This window comes from Perognathus longimembris, chromosome 22, assembly GCF_023159225.1.
Source record: "Perognathus longimembris pacificus isolate PPM17 chromosome 22, ASM2315922v1, whole genome shotgun sequence".
Classification (NCBI taxonomy): domain Eukaryota; kingdom Metazoa; phylum Chordata; class Mammalia; order Rodentia; family Heteromyidae; genus Perognathus; species Perognathus longimembris.
The window spans coordinates 16,996,434-17,014,431 of NC_063182.1; the positions used below are offsets into that span (position 1 = coordinate 16,996,434).

At 35.4% G+C, this 17,998-nt stretch overlaps 1 long non-coding RNA gene across 1 annotated transcript; it reads right to left on the minus strand.

Moving 5' to 3' along the window:
* Window positions 1–7,804: 7,804 nt before the first annotated feature.
* Window positions 7,805–12,125, minus strand: LOC125339975. Its single transcript, XR_007208661.1, has 3 exons — window positions 12,115–12,125; window positions 9,086–9,089; window positions 7,805–8,263 (listed from the first exon to the last, which is right to left on the minus strand). It is a non-coding gene; the product is annotated as an uncharacterized LOC125339975 (long non-coding RNA).
* Window positions 12,126–17,998: the final 5,873 nt, after the last annotated feature.

Sequence of the window (17,998 nt, forward strand, 5' to 3'; positions counted from 1 at the left end):
TTGGGTGTGTACTTCTTAATGTAAGTATATAAAAGAGTAGCTCTGTAGTATAAATTGATACATTTCTCCCAACTCTGCATTTAGGACTTGATATAGAATATCAGTTTTACATATTTAAATTGATTAATTAGAGAAAACATAAAGTATTGATAATTTACTGCCCCATCTTTGAACTTTGGTCTCTTCCTTCGTAAGTATGTGTTTACTATTTGTGTTGGACATCACCCATGACATTCTCCATCATCTGAGTTCATTTCTTTTGTTTGGATGCAGACTGGTAGCATGTCATTATGAGTAAACTTCTTGATTCATGTTTTCTGCACTAGATTTCTCTTCCCCTGCCTTGTCCACCCACAGAGCTCACTCCTTTATCCTGAATCAGGCAAAGGCCTGAAAATTCTGTTCTTTCTGTATTCTTCCTTTAGAGAATTGGACCTCAGGACTTGCAACTAAAACTGTGTCAAACTTTGCATTGTTTGTTCCTGGAGACTGATTTTCTTCTTACAGCATGTTCACTTCATTACTTTGGATCAATTTTTATCCAAATTAATTAACTATATCAAATCCTTATTCCAGGTAAATTAAGACTAATACAGAGCATACCAGTTTTCACAAGGATAATCTTAAAATATTGAATAGTTCAAAGTTTTCTTATTCTTGAAACCATAGCTTTGTGCATGCTAAGTATCACTGAGCTACATCTTTCAGCCCTCTTTTCTACTTACATGAGCTGTCATGCTGTGTATTTTCATCAAATATCATGCGATCACTGTCTGTTTAGATTCAAGGGAACTGCCAAGTGAATGACAGAAAGCTGATATATAGACAGGAGTAGCACAATTATGAGCATCATTAGATGGTGATTAGGCAGATACCAGACCTTTTGCTGTGGCACGCCCAGCTTTCTGTGTAGAGATTTTCTCAATTTCCTGGGATGAATACCATGTTCTCTCATCTTTCATTTATTTACTGACTTCTAAAGTTTTAGAGCTCAAAGTGGTAAGGTGTTTGGGACTTAAGGTTCTCTGTAGCTGTAGCTGAATTACTTTTGAATTATTCTTAGTGTTCTCCATAGCTGACTTATTCCTGCTAGCTTTCTCCCTTGCTTGTTTGCTATTTACCACTCATCCATTTGCATTTAATAGAGGGAAGTTGCGAATAGTTGCAAGCCACATATTGGGCGTGGTGCTAGGAATCCAAGTTCTGAGCCCACAAGCAATACAGATGTTTCTGTTTTACAGAGCCTTTATTTTAAGTGGATAAAGTAGACCAAAGCGATTCATATACAAATAACAAAACCAGCCAGTTATCTTTATTGCTAGAGAAAATACAGGTCTCTGAGGTTATCAGTAGGAAGGAATACTGTAGGTAAAGGATCGAGTCAGGTGTCCTTGGAGGGAAGACAGAAGTGAAAAGAATGAAGAAGCAGCCATTGTGAAGAGTGGGGAAAGTACTTGCCTTGCCAGGCAGAGGGACTTGAGATTGAATTTGGGAATGTCAAGGAATGACTATGGGGATATGTTGATAAAAGTTGGTCATCTGGGAGCCACCGCCACGTGCAGCTAGGGAATTTCAATGTGCGAACTTGGAAGTAAGTGGTGTATTCAAATGCAAGTTGAGAGGAATAATTCCCTACCAAGCACGTTCACCTTTGGCTCTAATACAACACAACTCTCCTCAAAATCATAGTAGATTTGCTTTAATGAATGAATGTGGTAATAAGAATTATAAATAATCACACACTCAGAAGTAAGTAAATACAGAATTGTTCTATATTCCTGACATAGGAAAGGAGATGAGGAAATACTTACTAAAAGTCATAACACTGTTTCTACGTGCTCCTAGTCACTGTCTCTGTGAAGATTGGCATACTGTTAATCACCCTAAGCAAATTTCTGCTGGGAGGAGACTATACTTCATGTAATGTGTTGGCTTGTTTGGGATCAGAGCAATCTCTGGAACTCCTTTACTGACTGAATTGCTTTTGCAACTCTAAGACATGATAGGAAACTCACCTGATGTCAGATGTTCTACCAACTTGTTCTAGAACGTCTGTCTCAGTCTCGGATGGTTTTAAGTGTTAATGGACAGTTATTTAAAACAGCTTAGAATTGTTTTAAATGAGTTCAACAATCACCAGAGCAAGATATTTTCTTCTTTATATGTAAAACTCACAAGAAACCGGCTGTACTAAGAGGGAGAAGGCTTTAAGTGGTATGGTCTGACAGCAATTTATATTAGTCTAGAAGAGCACATTTGTAATGTCTGTGGTACTACATTTATCTCTTGGTGACAGAAGGAATAATTGCTTTAGGGAGTGTATCACTGGCTGTTTAGAAATTTAACTCTTTATTTCCTCACTCTTAGGGTTAAGTTAGAAAAGTAAGAGAGATGAGAATTATGAGAAAGATAATCCAGGTAAAACACATAAGAAGATAGTGATTACTAAAAACACGTAGATGGCTCATTTTCAAGGAATTGTGAAAACTGAGGGAAATAATCATTCTCTCTCAAGTATTACATATATACAATATAAATCTAATACATAAAATAACATATATTATGTAATATATAACCTATATTATATAAGTACAATCATCTTACATGCTCCTATTATTTCTATTTTATAGTAGTCTTTTGACCATAATTTTCAAGTTTTATATACCTATCTAAAGAGATTTTGTTCAAAGAGGAGCTATGGCTTGTTTGTTCTCAATTAGATTATAAGGTCTATTTTTAAAAGCTTTAATGGGATTTCATTACTAACTCCTATTTCACATATATCATTGAATGAAGTTTGTTTAGTCCCAGGTCTTTGATTGATCCTGAAAAAGTTTTGTTGATATTTATGTTTCTACACTGTACTGCAACCTGTCTGATAGTGGCTGTGGCATCTTATTTGATCCTATTAAAAGTTCAGAGCTAGGCATGATAGTTTATACTTATAATCTTTCTGTTAGGAAGACGGAATGAGGAGGATCATGAGCTGGATCTTAGGATCTTAGCCTGGATTCTACAGTCAGAACTTGTTTCAATAAAACAAAAGAAAACAAACAAAATACAAAACCAAGGGGGAAAAAAACCCCAAAGAAATTTATAGAGCTCAAGTATAGATGTAGATACCTCAACATGGAATGAGATTTTTTTGTTGGTGGTGTAGTGGTGGTCATGGAACTTGAACTCAGGGCCTGGGCACTATCCCTGAGCTTTTTTGCTCAAGGCTAGGGCTCTACCACTTTGAGCCACTGCTCCTTTTCTATGTTTGGGGTTTTTTTTTTTTTTTTTGGTGGTTGATTGGAAATAAGAGTAGTAAGAGTGTCAAAGGGACTTTTCTGCCTGTGCTGGCTTTGAATTGTGGTCCTCAGATCTCAACCTCCTGAGTAGCTAGGATTATCAGATGTGAGTCACCACGATGCCTGTCTCGAATCAGACAGTTAAAGAAGTGCAGACATGCAAAAAGCTGAATATCAAAATGCATTTTCAAACACTCTGTTATGTTTAGAGTAATCAGAAGTTAATTATTGCATTTGACATATTGTACCTTTTGTATTCGTATGTATTAAAGTGTATGTGGGGAGTTTCATTATAGCATTTCCATAGTACATATAATATACTTTGATTACTGCCCCTCTACTTCGCCTTTTCAAAGAATGAAGCAGTGTTACTCTCTATATATCAGTGTGACATTGTGTTTTTTGACCTATTTGTATGTTCTTCAGTGTGTCAAGGCAGAACCATACAATTTTGTAAGGGATGAATTTTCTAGAAAACACTACCGTGCAATGAAACACAAGACTGATTTTCAAACTGTAAATGTGTTTGTGTTCAGTGATTATTTTTTTGTTTGTGGCTGGCACATAGTAGGCATTCAATATATGATAATGAGTGAATAAATAACTAGATGATAAATTCTTGCTCAGATTTTCCCTGTAGGACCTGTGGCTAACCAGTATTTTCATCTAGTTCATGCTGTTTCTTCAATTTATCGAGGTCACTTTGAATTCTGATCTTTGATTCTGAGGTGTTAGCAACCCCTTGAATCTTGGTGTCATCTGAAAAATACTACCTATGTGAAATGTGTGACTAAGAGTGTCATGTTGGACATTTTCTTAAACTAGAACACAGCTGGAAATGATTACACAACCAAAAGCATACTTCATTTCAGTCTTATCAGACCAGCCCTCACTATATTTGACTGATTTCTCTCTTATCATCCCATACTGATCCCTCAGTTTCTTCATTAAATAGGAAATAAGATGCATGATGAAACCTCATCAAAACTACAGAACAGGAACAGTGTAGGTGAGTGTAATGTAGTAATATTGCGTATGCATAATTATAAATTGTGCTCCAGTGCAAACTTGTTGTATTTAGCTCAATTGGCAAGTGTTGCCACACACACACACACACACACACACACACACACACACACACAGTATACAAATGGTATTCTGTAGTTAGTTTCATAGGATAGAAATTACAAATTCTAATGTATTTCACATGTCCTCTTTCAAAAATTTTTAAGAAAAATGCCTTTTTGCTAGGAGCCTAAATCTTTTCAAATTCTTAAAGCAATTCACTATTACCAAGAAAGCTTTTATGTAACATTACAAAGTAATAATAATTGCTTGTTAAATTCAAAGTACATAGTCTCTTAAAATATTCAGTTTTTGTAAATATTTGAGGATGACTAGAAGACAAGTAAATCAGTGATATTTATGCAACATGAAGATAATTATCTAGGTAATTTAAAATGTAATGCCCTTTTGCCTTTTATTTCCTGGTAAATGAGGTAAAGTTTCTTTTCTCAAGTTTATATTTGTAGATTCAAATCACCATGGAAACTACTAAGCCATTGCTCAAAGATTAGTGTACGGCATCTGCATTTTGTTCTTCCTCTTTCTCATACTAAAATTCAAAGGAGACCTTAGTATCTTTCTGTTATTAAAAAATACAAGGTTCTGTTAACTAACATCAAATAATCAAAAATTTTATGTTTATAGTACATGCCTTTTAATTTAGGGGAGAATAAGACAATGTGAAAGAAACATAAATATTTGTACGGATTACATTTATAAGAAAATTCCCTTTGTTTACATAACAAAGGAGAACATCCTTGTAATGATAAAGGCCCACTTAAAAACCACATTAAAAAATACAGTGACATGATGTGTTTTAATAACTCAGGACTTCAGTTGTAGCCCTCTTTTTGATCTGTAAGTGGCAGGATCTATTTGTATGAGGAGGTAGAATTGGAAGTGTGCATTCTCAATGTTTATGATGATCTGTATGTCACAGGCTTTATTTCCAACAATGCTACATGCAAATTAGTTATAGCTGTATGCCAGGGTTAAACACCATTCACAGAATCATTGCTAGCCAGCATTTTTCCTGGTCATTTTATACATGGAATAGAAAATAACCATTTAGGAACTCTATTTCCATAAATTAGCAGAAGAAAAGCTTTATGTTGTATATGTTCTTTACGTATTTTTTAACAATTCTAAATGTTAATTTTGTGCTATATATAAATTATGTAAAATGTAATTGTAATATGCTTTCTATATTTTATCTTCTTCCCATTTCTTAACATCAAAGTGACTTTATGTTCGCATGTGAGAACTATTTAAAATAAATTTTGCTGCTGATTATATGGAAGTCATTAAACATCATGAATAAAGGACATGACAATTATATATATACAAAATCAGTCTCTGTTTCTGTCATTGTACAATGTGCACAAATGTTTAAGTTATTTTTTGCTTCATCTGAAGTGTTTGCTGTTTCTGTGTTTTTCTTTTGATTTCTAAAAGGAACAGTATGTGTGGATATAAGCATGAATAATGGAAGGGATAATTATTTCAAGTGACAAGAGCTTAAAATTCTTAGAGAAGAGAAATTCAGCAGATTTAGAGAGTCTATGAAGTGAGAAAAGGTGCTAATAGGTGAATTAGGAACATAGAAAATTTCTATTATAGCAGTCATGAGCTTTCTCCATTCCATTTAAATGTTCTCTCATTTCAGAAATGGTGTGATATATACTCCTCCCATTTCAGTATCACATGCAGAAGTGAAGCAACTGCTTCCCCATACACAGAATGATTTGTAAATGCATTCTGTGAATAAAACACATTAAACATCATTTGCATATAGTACATTAATGTATGTGAAAAATGGTTCAAACAGTACATTAGGAAGGGAATAAACAGAAATGACTTTAAACTGCCTGCTGTATTTGTAACAATTTAAAAGATAACAGAGCAGTGTATTTCAGGTGCATTGGACTTAATTCAGTGACAATGTTTTTCTTTGGAAGCCCTTATTTATTAATTTTTTTAAAGCACTCCTTTGCCAATATTGTGCTAAGCTGCCAAGATTTTCAGAGCTGACCAGGAGGTGGAGAGCTCATGCAAATGAACTCATCTCAGCTGGCAGTACACAATGACTGATTCAAAAGAACACTGTAACCCAGAAGATGAGTCTGAGCTGAACCTTGCTAAGCAGAGACTTCTCCACTGCTTCATGTTAGGTTATCTTCCAAATGTGACATTGTGTCCAAGTTCCTCTGGCTCTATTTCTGAAAAAGAAGGACTCTTCTTTTTCTTTTTAGAAGTAGAAATCCCCCCACATTAGGAATGTCTTCATCTTTAAATTTCTAGACATTTTCCATTTCCCTCTATGTATATAACACTCATTTAAAGAAACCTACGTGTAGATCTTTATTTCTAGGCTGCCTGCATTATATATGGATGTTTCAGTATTTAATAATATATTGAATTTGAAAGCAATGTTGAAAAATATACAATATGTGTAAGCGTCAAAGTTTTATTAGATTTCCTAGTGTGAACTGGCATATGATGTAATTTTCAAGAATAGTATAACGGGGGTATGTTGAATTGGCAAGATGCAAGTCCAGCAGTATATTATAACATCGTCATTTTAACTCAGATTCTGGGTATACGCTTCCGCTTCTGGTAATTTACATAAACATGCATAGCCTATGAATTATGCATAAGCCTTATTTTAAATGCAGAGCTTTCAAGTCTCGCAGTGCACTAGTATACACACCCATTTGATTGGCTCTACCCTGTTTTCATTACTCGCAATTTCTTAGAACACAAAAGAGGTTGAAAAGGCTGACAGAAATGGACAGTATTGTGTGTGTGTGTGTGTGTGTGTGTGTGTGTGTGTGAAATATTTGTTTCCTTTTCAAGACAGTGGTGTTACAAAGTTTTGGCTGTGATTATTGTTCTTGGTTGTTGTTATTTTTCTAAGAAAGAATACATTAAAATGTCTGAGGCTACAAAATAGCAATCACAATCAGATACTTAATTTTTTAAAGGGTGCTGCTGAAATTGTTTTCTATTTGCATAAATCTGAGCACACAGTTTGCTGAGGAAATGACCAATAGATGTTTGGGGAATATCCCAATTATACTTGAAATAAATTGGTATTTGTAAAACACAGATCATCCAGCAAACAGAAGCTTTGTGTCATAACTATGTGTACTCAAGTAAAAGAGAATTCAGGTTGTAGAATTAAGTATTGTGGTTAACATTCACACACAGTGAGTTCTCTGCATTTCAGACATTGTTAGGCATTCCATTTTCACATGAAATTCTCTATATGAAATAGTCTATACAATGATATACTGAAATTGCCATGCATTACATAAAAAAGCCACAATTGAATGTAAATAGAACTTTACTATGGAAAAATTATCTGCTTAATAATTGCCGTTTAATTTTACTTCTCCTTGTTTTCTTCGTGTGTGTGTGTGTGTGTTTGGATCCTGAAGTTTTTGTTTTTTCATGCAGGATTATGTTTTATTAGGCTCTGTATTCAGATACAGCTAAACATTTCATTTGACAAGCAGACATGATATTTAGGAAACATTTCAAACAACTTGCTGTGCAGTTAACATGTGTGTTAAGTACTTTAGGAAGTCATGATGGAAAAAAGGCTAAATAACTACAGATCCTTTTCTATAAGGTGATTATTCAAGACATGTAGCCATAAGGGAAAGCATATGACTATGACAAGCATAGAGCTATCTTGCCTTCCAATCCATCATTTTCATTTAGGATAGGAGTTAGGGTCACATATGAAAAGGGATACACTACATGGTTTCATGGTTTCCATTTGTCGTGTTAACACTAATGATTAGCTATGTTTTAAAAAATCAAGAAAAATGGAGGTTATATTTAACTCTCACTGTATTAGTAACTGTAGGAGATGCTTAGACATTGAAGAAGTGTCTTTACTTTCGAAGGCGTCTTTTAGGAGTTCTTCTCAGAGTCATGGCAACTGTCCTGACCTCAGTGTATTCACGCAGACCATATTCTCTCACTTCTCATCCATTTCCAGACATCTTTTTTTTGGCCAATCCTGGGCCTTGGACTCAGGGCCTGAGCACTGTCCCTGGCTTCTTCCCGCTCAAGGCTAGCACTCTGCCACTTGAGCCACAGCGCCGCTTCTGGCCGTTTTCTGCATATGTGGTGCTGGGGAATCGAACCTAGGGCCTCGTGTATCCGAGGCAGGCACTCTTGCCACTAGGCTATATCCCCAGCCCATTTCCAGACATCTTGAAACCATCAAAGGAGCGCTGTGGAGATAACACAAAATAGAAATTTACACACACTACGCAAGCGAGCGGGTCCTGAGTTTTTAACTCTGGGCCTGAGTGCTTTCCTTGAGATTTTATACTCGATGCTCTACTTCTTGAGCCACAGCTCCATTTTCAGCTTTTTTCGGTAGTTAATTGGAGATAAGAGTCTCATAGACTTTTCTGCCCAACCTGAGATCCTCATATCTCAGCCACTTGAGTAGCTAGGATTACGGGCTTAAGCCACCAGTGCCTGGCTTCTCATTGTCTTCTTCCGCATTTCTATTTGTCCTTATATATCAGCACAATTTTGTTCCTTATTCTCTTTCTTGCTTCCTCTATTTCCCTTTTAGTGTAATTTTTCTTTTACTCCTTATCTTAATATACTGGCAGATATTATTCACTGAATTATGCCTGATATTACTTCCCTTTTTAATGAATTCATTCCTTTAACTAATTATTCTTAATACCTAATTAAACTTTTCTGAGAATTTCTTTTATTGTGATCACATCTCTGTTTACTGCAGAAAAAAATGTTAGTGAAAATGAGTTTGTGGTGCTAGGTTTACTGTAGGGAATCTTGATTTCAGTCTTTATTAAGGAGTTTGAAACTTGGGGAGGAGGGAAGGAAACTTTCCCTTTGTAAGCTTACACTAGGAAAACAACACTTGGAAACCAATGGCCCAAGAAGCCCTTTCCATCATTATATCATAATTTTGTTAATCTCTTGATAGAATCGAGGGCTTCTGAACTCCAAGAAAAGATATGAAGCTGGCAACTCATGCACACTTAAGTGAGTGGAACTTTGAAGAGGCTGGATGCAAATGCACCTAAGGAAAGGTGAGGTCGTTTTCTTCAGCATTCTCTTAGGAGAGAATGATACTTGGCAGACCTTGCTTTGTTGATTTAGTGAAAATAAACATACAGCACAGTTGAAAGAGCATAACCATGACTTAAGTTTAGCTATACTATTATCTTTTACCAGAGATTTCGTATTTATTTAAAATTAGACATGAGTCTCTCTCTCTCTCTCTCTGTGTGTGTGTGTGTGTATGTCTCTCTCTCTCTCTCTCTCTCTCTCTCGTTATATTTGGAAGTAAACCACTCATTATTATTTGAATAAAAACATTTGCTTCTTTATGACAGATTTTCTTTGTTTTACTAAATGAGTGTGTGTGTTCTTAACTCAGAAGATTCAATAGGAACAAAAACACCTAGGTGTTATTTGGTGCTCTTATCAATGCCCAGACCTCTTTTGTGATGTTGGAACTCCATCAAGCTACCGAAGTTTGAATAGCATGCGCATATTTCATCTGAAATGATCAATACAAAACTGGAATCCTTCTAAACTGATAGAAGTTTTGTTTTCCTACATTGGACTTGCCTCTATTTTGCCTAAAATGGTCAGGTGGCTTATGCTGAAGCAGATATCACTAGTTCAAAACACAAGGTGGAGAGTCACTCAACTTCAGATTTTATGTGAACAACAAAAATCTTAAATTAAAATGGTCCAATCTATATCATAAAATGAAACTCTGTAGCTTAATATATACTGAACAATGACATGAAAGTTTAATTTGATTGTATCCCACATAGTTGTAATCCAGTATAGTATGTTTCACACTAAAATTTTAAAACATCCAAATCCCATTTCTTGGCAGTGATTTCCTATGTTCAATTTCAACTCCATTCTGCTTTTAAACTTTTGGGCACATATCATCTAATGATTTCTACATTCCCCCTTTACTTATCCTGCGTTTGGACTTACTTACTATACTGAAGAACCACATGAATGAATGTATAGTCTCTCATTAGCACAACAGCCACCTGCTATTCCTATCGTTCATTGCTTCTGTTTAGTCAAGTTATAGCAGTGACACAATTCTCTAATTTGCTTCTTATACTGTTAATAGAATAGTAGTACTGATATGTGAAATTTGGCCACAACCATGGCCAAATCCATGGCTTTAAACTCATTTAGGTCCTTTGTAAAGCTCAATAATCTTTACTTTTGTACTTGCTTGCTTACTTTCTTACACTTATGGTCAGATCTTTCTTGGATTCCATGCATTCATCTCTTTCCATCTTTACATATTAGTTTCAAGTAAGCTTTTGTCACTGCCCATATTTTATCATTCCTATCAACTTCACAGTTTTAACTTCTATTTTGGCTCCCCAAACTTGCAATTCTACATTCTCTAACTTCTATCAACCTACTCACAGATTCAGACTTAGACAGAAAGACAGGGTGATCTATTAAAACACAAGTAGCATTATGGTATATCTGTATATCTGTCCAAATCCTCTAATATCTTTCTTAAAATTATATCTGGAATTGTTAGCCAGTTCCACCAGACCTCTATATACTCCATCATACTCATTGCCCACATTATCACTCTGAATTCACCTCCTGATGCTCTCTGTTAGATCTAGCCACACTGGCTTAGTTTTTGTCAGACACCTGCAGCAAGATTTTGCCTATTTGAATTTGCATTCTCTGTGTCCCATGTGCTTTGAATGCCTTCTCAAGATATTCTAATGACTCACTATTATTTCCTACAACAGTCAACTAATAATTTCTACTGAGAATTTCTGACTGTTCTATAATATTGCACCCTTTCTCTACCCTAACAAATATACTTTGCATATATTTTAGCTTGGTTTCTCTCCATTGAATTTATTACCTTTCTGCATATTATTCCTATTTTACTTATTATTTACCCTTCCTCTCATTTCTCCCCTCTCAGGAGAATATAAGCTTGAAAACAGGGGTTTGTGCCTATTTTGCTCACTACTGTATCTACATAGACATTTAAGTGCCTGTGATACAGTACATTGAGCACTAAGTTGTTTAATGAATGGAAGGACATGAGCCTGGAATTGCAGAGTTCACTAAGGAGAGAATATTACATTCAAAGGAAGGGCAATTGGATTTCTTAAACCACAGAGGTACTCAATAAGAAGACATTTGGATAAAGGGAAGCCATGTTAACCTCTTTACCTCGCTAATTGTCGGCATGGGGGAGGAATAAAAAGGGAAAACTTGAGTTCTATATTTATATGGAGCACTCTGCATAAAGAAACATTAGTAGCGAGGAAGGGAAAGGAAAAGCTTTTCCTACTTAATTAGAAAACCCTGATTTCCATAACATATAAGAGTCAGACAGGATGGTCAGAGTCAGAGAAGTGATGCTTGAATCAGAAGGCAGTGATGTTGGGGGTGGGGGGTCACAAAATAATTATGTTACTGGTCACAAATTACATCTTCTATGCTTATTCATAAAAGTAAAGGATCAAATGCAGAATTATGTGAAAAGAAAACTTAATTTCTCTTTCTGATTTGGTCCAGAGTAGTCTATCGCTCCAGCTTTTCTATCCTATCCAGTCTTTTTCTTTTTTCTTTTCCTCTTTACTATCCAGTTTATGTGCTCTCACTTTCCTTTCCCCTTTTTCTTTTAATTCTTTTCCATTAATATATTTACATGAACATATTTGTGCTACTATGAAACTACTGTTTTAGCATATCATCCAGTCTTTTGAAGAGAAGAACAATATTTCTCAGTGTTACTTGAAACAACCTCAGCAGCAAAATAATGAGTTAAGTTAATGGAGACTCCACATACAATTTCTTTTTACTCTAGTATAGTTTTGTAATTGGCTAGGAAAGTTGGTTGGAGTCTATTTTGACTGAGAAACAAAGCATAGAATTGATAGTCTACATAGTCTCCTAGTCACAAATATTTTGTTCCTATGCTATTAATGTGTATTTCTTTCTTGAAAGTTGCTGAGGTATTTGGCCCACTAAACTCTAGTGGAAATGATTGAGGTAGATTTATTAGGCACTCAATAGAAATGCATTTCCTTTGTGTTTTAAATTAGTTGCATTTTAATGTCATGGAACATGCCCTTGTTCTTGTTTCCATTTGTGGTCTTGTATCCAGTGGGAATTTATAGGGCTCAGATTTATTCAAATTATGCTGATGTATTTGATCTTTCAGCATACAGTGCATGGGAAGAAAGGGTAGTTGTCCGTATCCATAAATGAAATATGAGTAGAAAGGCATCCTGATAAATTCTCCTCTAAATCAGGTTTAATTAGATATCAAAAAGGGATAAAGCCTGGCAAAGTTTACACATTGAGTGTTACAGAAAGCTCAGATCAGAAAAAGGACATAGATGTTCAAATGTATATTACAAAGAAAGCATGTTCAGAATTTAATAGATGACAAAACTAGAAAATACTTCTAATTCTGCCAGGCCACTTGGTGAACAGAAAAAAAATGTCTTCATTCATGCTTCCCACTTCACCTTACAATATCTGTGGAAACTACTGTAACTACCCAAAAGATAATCAAGCTCTCAAAACTGTCATCATTCTAACCTACATTAGACATTTTGAACTGTAGAATTGTTTTTAATGGAAGAATATTTGGCATTGTTTGTTTGTGCTTTTGGAACCTGGGCAGAACTCGATATATTTGAACACATTAAAGTGGATAGAATCTTACAGTGAACATCCTGAAGTTTCTTACCAAATGGAGACTAGTATTTCACCCATACTAAACATTACTTTAGCTGAATATATTTTAATATATGGTATTCAAAATACTATAAAAATGCTAAAATAATTAATAGCACTTAAAATAATGTTGACATTGGAAAGTTACATAAAAGTTCATCATAAAAGATGATGCTAAGTGAAATGAATTCCAGGATAAAGAAACAAGAGGTTTTTCATTGTTGTTGTTATTTTTAAAGTATTATGTGAAATCATTTCTTCTTCTCTTTCCTATGGTTTATCCCCTCTTGTCACTGTATTTAATTTTGGCACCCTTGGTATTGTTTGAATTAGGGAAAGGAGGGGAACACCAAAATGGTGAGACAAAGGTCAAATTGGGGTGAAACAGTGCAACAGTAAAATTCACAAAACAATATGTTGAAAATTAACTGTAAAACTTGGGGAGTGGGGGTAGGGAAAGTAAGAGAAAAATGAGGGAGAGGATAACAAGTTTGGTAAGAAATGTATCCACTACCTTACATATGTAACTGTAATCCCTCTGTACATCACCTTGGCAATTAAAGTTTATCTTAACAATTGCACTATTTCCCCTACTGGGAAAGGGTATGACTATCTCACTGAAATGTCAGAGTTTCTGGTAGCTGATGGATCCACACACCCTTTCTTCACATCCCCCAATCCTTTTACAGGCCTCTGTTCTTTCCTCCTGTGCCTCTATTACCATCCATTGTCATTCGGCACGATGACCACATCCATCTCAGAGCCACCATACTCTTTACCTCATTTCTCTATATCTACCGTGCAAGTATTCTCAGTACACAAACAATGTCAGATCCTAGTTTGCCCTTTTTTTGAGTGTCAGATCCATACTTCTACTCCCATTTGTAAATTAAAACTTCTCTTGCCTAGCTACTGACTCCATCTCCTCATGTTTCCTCTGGGACAGTTTTCCAACTACCAGACTTGCCTCTTGACACACCTTCAGGCTTTTGTTTACCGATTCCTTTTTCTATTGCTGTAACTACATCAAACATATTTTCCTTCTAGACACATTTCCTTAAAGCCTGTCCCCACAAATTATTCTACATTCGGGTCACTCTTTAAAAAAATGTTTTCAATCTAAGATGCTAGCAATTTGGTGTCTTATGGAATTAGTTCTTATTAGTTGAGGACTTAACAACCATTTTTTTGCTTTTCTTTTCTCTTTTGGATTTCAATATTCTCAAATGTGAAAGAACATCTTAGTTGTTTTCTTTAATTTGTCATCCATCCAGACATTTTCTTGGAAAATGCTCCTCTTTTGACTTCTATAAGAGTCACCAATGTTTTACATCAGCATTGAGAGTTTTATATGTGCTGAACACTGGTCTAAACACTTTACACATAGTAATTCAGATAATGCTCAAACAACCCAATGTAGCTCCAAAAAGAAAATTATATATATAACATATATATATTGCATAGTACATATTAAAAGGTCACATATTACATTATATATTACATGTATTTTCCCAAAACTTCTTTCGTCCCTCAAAAATAAGATTTGGAACATAGGGTTTAATTGCTTATTTTGTTATTGTTTTGCTATATGAAGATCTGTATCATAATAGCAGTATAGTAGTCATAAGCTGGAAATGCAAGGCTTTTTATTTCTTGCTTTTTGTTATTATAAAAAATAAATCTTGGGGGTTGTGAATGTAGTTCAGTTGTAAAGTGCTTGCCTTGCATGCATGAAGCCCTGGGTTTGATTCCTCAGCACCACATAAACAGAAAAGGCAGGAAATGGCACTGTGACTCAAGAGCTAGCATTGATCACAAAGGAAGCCAGGGACAAGGACAATGCTCAGGCCCTGAGTGCAAGCCCCAGGACTGGCAAAAAAAAAAAAAAAAAGAATAAATCTTGAGCCAGGAGAGTGTGAATACCTGTAAGTCCAGCTACTACTCAGGACATAGAGATAAAGCATATTGCTGTTACATTTCCACCCATGTTTGGAACCTATGCCAAGAACTGTACATTTAACATGTTTTCACCACAAACAAATATGGTGTGAGGTGATTAATATGTAAATCATATTGAGTTGGTCATTCTATAATGTTGTCATATATCATAACTTCATATTTTCCCCATGCTTCCATTGGTCTGTCAAGACAGCTGCCTTAGACTGGTGGTCAGACAGTGAGGCCTATGAGCTCAGATTCATCAACACACTTCATTTGTAGTAGAAACTTCATTTGTTTGATTAATACTGATGACTGTATATCATTCTGCTATGGTAAATAAGACATTTGCAAGGTCACAGATGGTAGTACATAGCAGGAACCTCAAGGATGAACAATCCTCAATCACAGTGTCCCTTTCAGTAAGAAAAAGATCTGTCCCTTCTGTGATAAAAAAATAACCTAATATACTCAAACAGCTACCAACAGACCACTTCTATGTCAGCACTTCAGTCTAGATGTATATATTTTTTTGAGGATCAAGTCCTCAGCACTTAGACAGAGGGTCCTGGTAAGCTAGTGCCTCTTAAGCTATATATAATGTGACCCTCAGTGCCAAGAACACATTTTTTTCATAATTCTACTTAAGTATTTAATAAGAGAAGTATGCTGATTAATGTTATAGATTGGTTCATCTAGGTATTTTCCAGCATATGAGCTCCTAAATTCAGTGCTTATAATTCACCCCTGAAAGGCATTCTATTCTTCAAGAAGAATCTTCAGAAGAACCCTGGACAAGGACCATAAATGTGACAGATTATCTGTTTCCAGGTGATGTTTGAGTGTTATCCACAACCATCTGTACACCAAGACTGAGTTTTCTCTTCTTTGAAGTCCATATCTTCTTTGATTCTTACTATCAACTCAGTTTTTTTTCCTTCTTTACTTGATTATTCACATACTTTGTGTGTTTTTCCTTTGGTCACCTCTGAATAGTGATCGTCTTACATGATCAATAAGATCTTTTTGGTGTGTGTGTGTGTGTGTGTGTGTGTGTGTGTGTGTGTGTGGTGTGTTTGTGTGCGTGTTTGCCAGTGCCAGTATTCGGTCTGAACTCTTAGCTCTTTCATTCAAGGCTGCCACATCAGCTCTGGCACATCAGCTACATCTCCACATCCACTGCTTTAATGGTTAATTGGCGGTAAGTGTGTCTGGAACTTGTCTACTGAGACTGTGTGAACCTTGATCCTCAGATCTCAGCCTCCTTAGTTACAAGGTTTACAAACATGACCTACTGGTGCCCAGCCTTTTGACCATCCTTATGATATAGTCTTTGTTAGAATTTACAAAAGTTTCTAGTTGTCAGAGATTTTATGAGTGGAGATCATTTTTTATACTTATATAAATAACCATTAAATTTTGGAGGTAAGGAGAGTTCTATGTTGATTGATAAGATTTCCTTTACACCTCTGCCTGAAACTCTACTTGGGGTGGAGGCAACTGTAGTATATTTGATTCCTGAGTGGATCTGACTTTGTTTTTTGATTATTTTCCTACTGTGTGTTATTTAAGGTGTGAGTTATTTTGACTATTTCCATTTCTACTGTGTGGAAATGTGCATTGATTTGAGAGAAGAGATTTCAGGTTTTCTCTTTTACCTCAAGTCTACTTGTCTATAGTTGTGCTCACACTCAGCACACACAGAAAGCCCAGGGAGAAGGTGTTCTCCTGACTCAGCTGTTTCTAATGCAGTCCTCCACTCAGTTATGCCCTGATCCATCCTACTGTTTGCATTTGTTGATTCTAAGTAGGGAGCTTTTCTGTGACTCTCTTTGCAAGGACCCAACTTAGCCTTGAACAAATATCTTCTATTTAAAGCTCCATATAATAGTTTAAAAGGATCAAGAGATTATTATTTGAATAAAGGCAGTATTAAAGCAAATCCCAGAGCAAAATTACGCTGGGCCAATTACATTTGTATACGATCAGAAAGGCTATAAATAATTCATGTGAATATAATCCTGACTTTGAGAGTTGTCGGATAACTCTGGCAAGTTATGTAATTTTTATGTGCCTCAAATTTGTGTTTTGTGACCCTAAATTCGATGAAATTTGTAAAAAGTGATGCAAATTGTGCCTAGCTTAGATGTGGCCTGCATTGTCTTATGTCACTCTTTATGATAAGTATCTTTAGGTTATAAAATTATCTTTGGTTTTGTCACTCTTCATACTCACACAGCACTAAATTTTTAGAAATAATATCTTTTTTATACTTCAAAACAGCCTTGTACTTAGAGAAAAGCTCCAGGTGCACTGCTTTTGCCTAAGCCATCTAAGAATTATTTCCTATCCTGGTTCTCCATAATAAAAAACAATTTAAATATATTTACAACAAACATATTTTCCAACAAAATATGTAGCACCACCATTAAAAATGACACTAATGCTTCATGTATAACCCTAAGAATCCAGTCAAGTGTCAGGATAATTTTCATCAGTGTAAAGGGGCATTATTCAACCTCATCTGTTGCATTGGCTGACATACCCTCTTCAGCCAGCAGTTTACAGTTAACCTTGATTTTAGACCAATGCTACAAGGTTTAATATAACCTTATATACACTTTCACACTTGTGATTCATTTCCTTCTGAAAATGAAAAATTTGTATGTTTATGTCTATTGATTACTAAATTATTTCCTATTTGTGTACCCTGTCTCCAATGTACATACTGCTTTATCTTAAGTGACTCTGCTATAGTTTGTTTGGATAACTCACTTTCCACTTATACTTCAATCCTTATATTTTTTCTGTATCACCCCACTAGGGTGCAAAACTTTAAACTAGTTTCCCAACACACAGGGATTCCCGCTTTGTCACATTGTAATTCTTTTCCTTGGTTCTTTGCCCCTAGTTCCCATCAAAGGCACACCCACCTC